Source organism: Mus caroli, chromosome 8, assembly GCF_900094665.2.
Source record: "Mus caroli chromosome 8, CAROLI_EIJ_v1.1, whole genome shotgun sequence".
Taxonomy (NCBI): Eukaryota; Metazoa; Chordata; class Mammalia; order Rodentia; family Muridae; genus Mus; species Mus caroli.
Genome location: NC_034577.1, coordinates 25,331,060 through 25,338,830, shown reverse-complemented (window position 1 = coordinate 25,338,830; position 7,771 = coordinate 25,331,060). Strand labels below are relative to the sequence as shown.

The following is a 7,771-nucleotide window of genomic DNA, read 5'->3' as shown; positions in this document are numbered from 1 at the left end:
GAAAATATGGTACATTTACACAATGGAGTACTACTCGGCTATTAAAAGGAATGAATTTATGAAATTCCTAGGCAAATGGATGGATCTGGAGGGCATCATCCTGAGTGAGGTAACATATTCACAAAGGAACTCACACAATATGTACTCACTGATAAGTGGATATTGGCATAATAATTTTATCTTTCCGTTTGCTTACGCCTGCTTTCAATAGTATTCCTCCCAGAGGAAGAGACACCATGCTCTCATTCTCTACACCCAGTGTGGACACGGCAAGGAAACAGGTATCTACCAGCCAGGAGGAGGACCTTACCCAGTGTGGGCTTCCCAGCTCAGGAACTGTAAGAAGTGTTCCATAAGCACTCAGGCTGTGAGGTGTTGTGATAGTATCCCAAACTAAGACACCTTGCTATCCTGGAGAACAACTTTATCTCTCTTCCTTTCCTGTGGTCAAGTTACTCTATGTAATCTAATTCAGTCAGCAAGAGATTAGGGGAGCAATTCGATGATGATGATGATGGTGGTGATGGTGATGATGGTGATGATGATGGTGATGATGATGATGATGGTGGTGATGATGGTGATGATGTGGTATGTATATGTTAATATGCAGTGCCATAATATCCCATCGAAAGAGCAAGCAGATTTCAACGCATACAATGCAAGTACATTCCAAGATCTAAACTGAGCTGAAACAGCTGAGTCCTTAACATGTGCAAGGTCTTAGGTTCAACTCTCCCTGCTTACCAATAAATAAATAAAACCAAACAAACCCAAACAGAAGAATTCGCTAGAAAGATGAACCTGACGTGTGTTTATAATCTAGCAGTGCGTGCGCTAACTTCAGCACTGTAAGAAATGCCTGAGTGAGTCAACCTGTAATGAGAACATTCATCTTGGCACACTGTTGGGGCTTTTAGCCCATGCTCTTCGGGCCCAACTGTTCTAGGTTCATGGTTGCACGTCCTTGCTGATCACACGGTGGGGCAAACTGCTGACTTCTCAGATGGAACAGGAAGAAACAAAAAGGGAGGGGCTGTGGTCCCCTTAACCCCAGATGTGGCATGTGCCCCAATAATCTAAAACCTCCCACTGGGCAAAGTTTAAAGGCTCTACCACCTCCAAGTAGCCGCACATGGTAGACCAATGCACCTTGGAAGAGCACCTACGATTCTAATAGTGGGAGTATCTTTCTTTCAAAAGCATGAAGCTCTGAAATTATCAACCAAAATCAAACAATTTACACTCCTGTACCTTAGCCATATTCTTCTTTTTTTATTCCTAAATGAATATATTATCTATTTCCACAGGTGTGGGTTTGTGTGTAAATGTGTGTGTGTGTGTGTGTGTGTGTGTGTGTGTGTGTGTGTGTATTTTAAATGCTACAAGGTTAAGTGAACACGTGAAGCTTGGTAGGCAGGACAAGGGAACGTACTGGGCTCAGCTCACTGGGTTACACACTCCCAGTCTCCTGGTTAAACACAAGCCAGCTCTTTCCCCATCCCCAAACCACCACTGAAATGGAGAAAATAGAAACCTGTAATACAAAACTGGAGAAAAATCACTAAATCAGGTGAGGGATCTAAACACACAGTTTGAAAGGTACAGATGCTGGATGCAAGGAGAAAGGTGACATGGAGGAAGGGGAGTGGTTCTACTGGATAATGAGAACTGCATGCAGGTCCACACCCTAACAGAGAGCCCAAGAAGGATGGGGTTAGGAGTAAAGAGATTGGGACTGACAAAAAAGTCTAATTACAGATAAAGCAGACATCACTAAGCAGGTGACCCGTGCGCTCCAATCCAGAGTTAACAGGTTTCGAAATGAAAATCTTCAGTCTTGGTTACACGTGGCACGATAAAGGACAGAGTGAGATAGAGAACTATAAACAGGAGGTTCAAGCCAAAACTCAGGGATTGAAGGCCCAGCAACTACCCCTATCACCCTGAAGTCCCAGAATTTGGGCAGTCAGGTTAATTGGGAGAGGGGGGCAATGCTTTCCTTCAGAAACTGAGTGATTGAATAAAAATGAGCCACACACCACAGGTAATTCTTAATAATCCCCTGGGAGGAAATCAAGTTTAGTCAGATTCCCCTAAAACCCACCTGAGGGGATAAGCAGACAGAAAAAAAATGGAACTGAAAAAGAAAAAATTTTAAGTATTAAGAGCTTTCCATTGAGATACTGCATGACTGCAACCACTCAACAAAAATGCTAAAGGAAACAAATGAAATTAGAAGCGTTGTAAGAAAACGATCTAGACGGTGACAAGAGAGTTGAAGATAAAACAGAAATCCCCATGGAAGTTTAAACAGAGGCTTAAAAACACGGTTCAGCCAAAGACCAAAGCTGATAGCCTGGGTCAACCCCAGAACCTATTCGGAGAAAGGAGACTCCCTCAAGTTGTACTCTGACCTGCACACGTGTGTTTAAGACACTAGCAGATGGTTATGTGTGCACACACAAATGAATACATATTGAGAAAGGGAATCGGAACAAAAATGTTGGAGACTGGTTCTAATGCTTGATTCAATAAAAAATCTGCGTGTCCAGATGCTGACGGTCCTTGTCCCCAGTTGGGTTTTGACTGATCAATAAAGATGCCAATGACCAATGGCTGGGCACAGGTCGGGACACTTAGAGCTGCACAGGTAGGATGCAGAGAGGAATGGGAAAATCACCATGACTTGGGGGTAGAAGGACGAGACACAGGAGCAGCAAGAGATAAATCCAACCGGCCATGTGAGGCTTCAGGTATTTCCCCAATAGGGCCGGGGTAGCAGGGCAAGGTTTTGGAGTTCCCAACCTTTGAGGTGGCCAAGGCACTTTAAGTATAAGCTAATATGTGCGTGTCTTTCATTCACGGATCTAAAGATAGCGCCTGGGCAGGTGTGTGTGTGTGTGTGTGTGTGTGTGTGTGTGTGTGTGATCCGCCAGGAGCACAAAGCAGTGGAGTAAAAACTCAGAGTAACACAAAATGATGGAGCTGGAGAGATGGCTCAGTGGCTAAGAGTACTATTAGCCCAGAAACTTAGAATACCCAAGATACAATTTGCAAAACATGTGAAACTCAGGAAGGAAGACCAAAGTGTGGATACTTTGTTCCTTCTTAGAATGGGGAACAAAATACCCATGGAAGGAGTTACAGAGACAAGTTCGGAGCTGAGACGGAAGGAAGGACCATCCAGAGACTGCCCCATCCGGGGATCCATTCTATAAACAACCACCAAACCCAGACACTATTGCCTTCACCAGCAAGATTTTGCTGACAGTACCCTGATATAGCTATCTCTTGTGAGGCTATGCCAGTGCCTGGCAAACACAGAAGAGGATGCTCACAGTCAGCTATTGGATGGATCACAGGTCCCCCAATGGAGGAGCTAGAGAAAGTACCCAAGGAGCTAAAGGGGTCTGCAACCCTATAGGTGGAACAACAATATGAACTAACCAGTACCCCCAGAGCTTATGTCTCTAGCTGCATATGTAGCAGAGGATGGCCTAGTCAGCCATCAATGGGAGGAGAAGCCCTTGGTCTTGTGAAGATTATATGCTCCAGTACAGGGGAACGTCAGGGCCAGGAAGCAGGAATGAGTGGGTTGGGGAGCAGGATGCAGGGAGGGTATAGGGGACTTTCAGGATAGCATTTGAAATATAAATGAAGAAAATATCTAATAAAAAAATAAACAAATTTAAAAAAAAAAAAAAGGAGAACTGGCTGCCCTTCCAGAGGTCCTGAGTTCATCTCCCAGCAACCATATGGTATCTCAAAACCATCTGTAATGTAATCTGATGCCCTCTTCTGGCATGTGGGTGTACATGCTGATAGAGCACCCATACACAAAATAAACAATTAAAAAAAAAAAGTCACCAAAAAGAAACATGACAAAGTAATGGGAATGAAAAATTACAAATAAGGAAGACCGGAAATTTCAGTATCTTGTTCATAAAAGCTTCAAAAGTTGCAATCAGAGAAGACGCCATTAAGAAAACACCACAACACACACTTCCAGGAGGGAAACACATATCTAGACTGCAAGGTTTGCTCAGCACCTATTCTGCAGAAGCAAAAGCCCCATATCCAGATATGTCAGCACAAGTTCTTGAAATCTTATTTATAGAAGAAAGAGAATGAAAACACTTCCAGATATACAGAGAACCGATCTGATCTAAGAGTCAACCCAATTCTAGACACCAACACTTTCTAGTCAGAATGCATCTAAATCTTACCTTTCTTCCAAAGACACAACATGGGATAGCAACTCCCAGGGAGATCAGCTAACTCCCTGGTGTGCCGTAACAAAGCTGCCCCGTGTGACTTTCTAGCTACAAGGGTCACGTAAGGCAGAAGAATCAGAAGCTCAGCAAGTTCTAAGAGACAGAGAAGCAACGCCTTCAGTCCCAGCCTCAACCCCTCATTCCTTTAACATCCTTCCTAGGAAATGGGCTGCGGCTACTCAAGGGGAAACCAAACACAGTCTGTAAGCAACTAGGAACTCCATCATTAATCAGCAAAAATGGGGGTGTGGGGACCCAGGCTACCTGAAAGTCCAAAATGAGGATATTCTAGAATATTCAGCAGCATTTTAAAAAAAAAAAAGAACAAACAAATGTCCCCTACAAGAAAGTCAAATTCGTAAGTAACTGTAGTAGGGGACCATTTACTTCAATTTTATTCATTTAAAACATTTATAGATAGTTACGGATGCTTGATCTGTCTAGTGGAACACAAAAGTAGTGGTAAATGATTAATAAAATTTCAGAACCTTTAAAGACTTAGTTCAAGATAAGAGATACAAAATGAAAGTAAAAAGGAAAAAAAAAATTGAGTCATTGGCTCTAAGTGAAGCAGTGTGACACGTAACCATGGTGACAGTGATGTAAACAATGCTGGTGAAGGAAGCCCTGGGATGTATTCACAGCAAGTGAGGGAGAAGGCAATTTGGGAGTAATCAACCCCAAACAGGAAACTGACGGCTGCCTCAGAGGATGAGGAGGGAGAGAGGTCTTTCATTCTATCCGCTCTGCCTCTCAAGTGAAATACGTGAGGAAAAGCTAAATTACAACATCATATTATAATCGATTTCTGATGTGATACAATGTAACTACATTAGATCTGAGGTAGAGAAATATATGTGTCTGGGGAAACGTAGATGACTCTACTGGCTGCACAGCCTGAGGACCTGAGTTTGATCCCCGGGACTGACATAAAGATGGGAGAAAAACCAACTCTACCCCACTGTCCTCAGACCTCTTCCCATGCACCACGCCACACACGTGCGCACTCCACACACAATAATAATAAAGGGGTCTTTTAGTACATAAAACCAACAGTCCTCTATCTGGGAGAAGAGGCTGGAGAGGTGACTCTGTGGTTTAGAGGGCTTGCTGCTTTTCCCGGAGGACCCAAGTTCAGTTCCCAGCCACTGCTGTCAGGCAACTTGTAATTCCATCTACAGAGGCCCCAATGCCCTCCTTTAGCCTCAGCAGGCACCTGCACCCAAATGCACCCACCACATATATACACACAAACATAACCAAAATCAAATAGGATCAATTATAAAAGAATGAACGTATTATTTAGACGTGGTTATGTATTGCTCTCATTGCAGGACCTAGAGAAATCAAGTGAGCGGGAAGCTTCCTGCCTGCCGGGTAGCCCTCATCCCAACAGAAGGTAGGCAGGCTGCTAAGGGAGAGCTCTCTTGTACATTCCTACTCAGCTGTGAAGGCTCCACATTACACTACTGACCAACCAGACAAGATATTCCCTCTGGTCCGATCACAGCAAATAACTTACAGGGGTAACCAAATGCTTTCAGATTCCCTCCCCAAGAAGAAATTCACACATCTGATCCTATAAAACCTGGTCAAAAGTCCATGCTAGGAAGGCTAGCTTTATGCCTAGTAGGAAAGTGATGGCTGTTGATTATCTCAGTGATCATGATGTGCCTTCTAACTATCAATATTTACATCCACAGATCACTGCTGTTGTCCGCATCATTCGAGAAAGTTTCTTCTGCAGAAGGTAAGGAGAACAAGAACTGGTCGAAGGCTCAGTCCTAAATGAGACGTCCCCTCCACATCTTGGGGAACACCAAGCAAGAGGAGGGACAAAGAATGTGAGAGCTTGACTCTGGGGGTTGTGGATCTTACCGGCATCACACGGCCTCTGCGCTATTAAACTCACGGCAGCTGAGTTTACCAGCAGAAGACCTGCACAATATGAAGCCCATCCCCACCTGTCAGGGCAAGCAAGATGGCTGAGTGGATAAATGTAGTAACTTTTTATTTTTGAATGTTTTCTTTCTTTACATTTCAAATTCCCTTTCCCCGTTCCCTTCCCCACCCCTGGAAACTCCCTATCCCTTTCCCCTTCCTCTGCTTCTATGAGGATGCTCTCCCACCCACCCACCCACTCCAACCTCCTCATCCTCAAATTCCCCTAAACTGGGGCACTGATCCTTCACAGGACCAAGGGCCTCTCCTCCCAATGATGTCCAACAAGGCCATCCTCTGCTACGTATGCGGCTGGAGCCATGGGTCCCTCCAGGTGTACTACTTGGTTGGTGGTTTTAGTCCTTGGGCGCTCTGGGGTGTCTGATTGGTTGATATTGTTCTTCCTATGGGGTTGCAAACCCTTTCAGCTCCTTCAGTCCTTTCTCTAACTCCTCCCTTGGGGGACCCCATTGGGTACCCCATGCTTAGTCCAATACTTGGCTGCGAACATCTGCCTTTGTATCTGTCAGGCTCTGGCTGAGCCTCTCAGGAGACAGCCACATCAAGCTCCTGTCAATGTGCACTTCTTGGCATCCACAATAGTGTCTGAGTTTGGTGAGTATATAGGATGGATTCCCAGGTGGGTTTTAAATGGCATCCTGTCATGGACAGAGAAGAGAATATAAAGGTCCAAGGCTTCCCCAATTTCTTATAGGCAGTAGCCTAGATGAAGGGGTTCCTAAGGTGTCAAACCTCCCTGAAGAGTACTGGAGGTTAAAAGTTGCAGAGGGAAAGGAAGCCATTTGCTCCTGTAGTGTAGTGTAGTCCTGTAAAGTGGCCATGCTCCTACAAATAGCCTCTCACTTTCTATTGTATAACCAACCCTAACGAAGCTCTTAGGCCACACTTCCATCCAAAGAGGAGGAGGAGGAGGGAGGGGGGTGAGCAGCAATGGTGCATGACGGCATACAACTGCAATCCCAGCATTTGGGAGATAGAAGAGAATCCCTAGTTCAAGACCATCCTCAGCCATACAGAGAATCTGAGGTAGCCTGGGTACAAGAGATCTCGTATTAAAACCAAGGAGGAAAAGGTGAGAGAGAGAAGACACACAAATATAAATTCCAGAGGATAGCTTTGGGATAAGTAATTATAAAAGAAAAGAACTACCATTTTTATTTTTATTGTTCCAGAGACAGAGCCTTCCTTTCTACATTGCCTTGAATTGCATCACAATCCTGATGCTTCAGCCTCCTGAGTTCTGGGATTATGGGCAAGGGCCACCACACTAGGAACAGTTTTTTTGTTTTGTTTTGTTTGTTTGTTTTATTTTTAAACAAAGATAAAGTTTGAATGAAATAAGGAGAGAGTGGTGAGTATATGAATGGAGACACTGACAGATGAACACTGTAGTCCCCGCACTGGATCCATAGTCCAATTTCCCAAAAAGCCCTTGTTGATTGCAACTGGCCCCGGAAGGCCTCCAGCACGTGCCAAAAAAGAAAGAAAGAAAGAAAGAAAGAAAGAAAGAAAGAAAGAAAGAAAGAAAGAGAGAG

The 7,771-nt window shown here is 44.3% G+C and overlaps 1 protein-coding gene across 1 annotated transcript in view; it reads right to left on the bottom strand.

The window, feature by feature from the left end:
• Positions 1 to 7,771, bottom strand: part of Fut10 (fucosyltransferase 10) — a 75,081-nt gene that overhangs the window by 38,517 nt on the left and 28,793 nt on the right. The gene's annotated exons all lie outside the window — the stretch shown is intronic.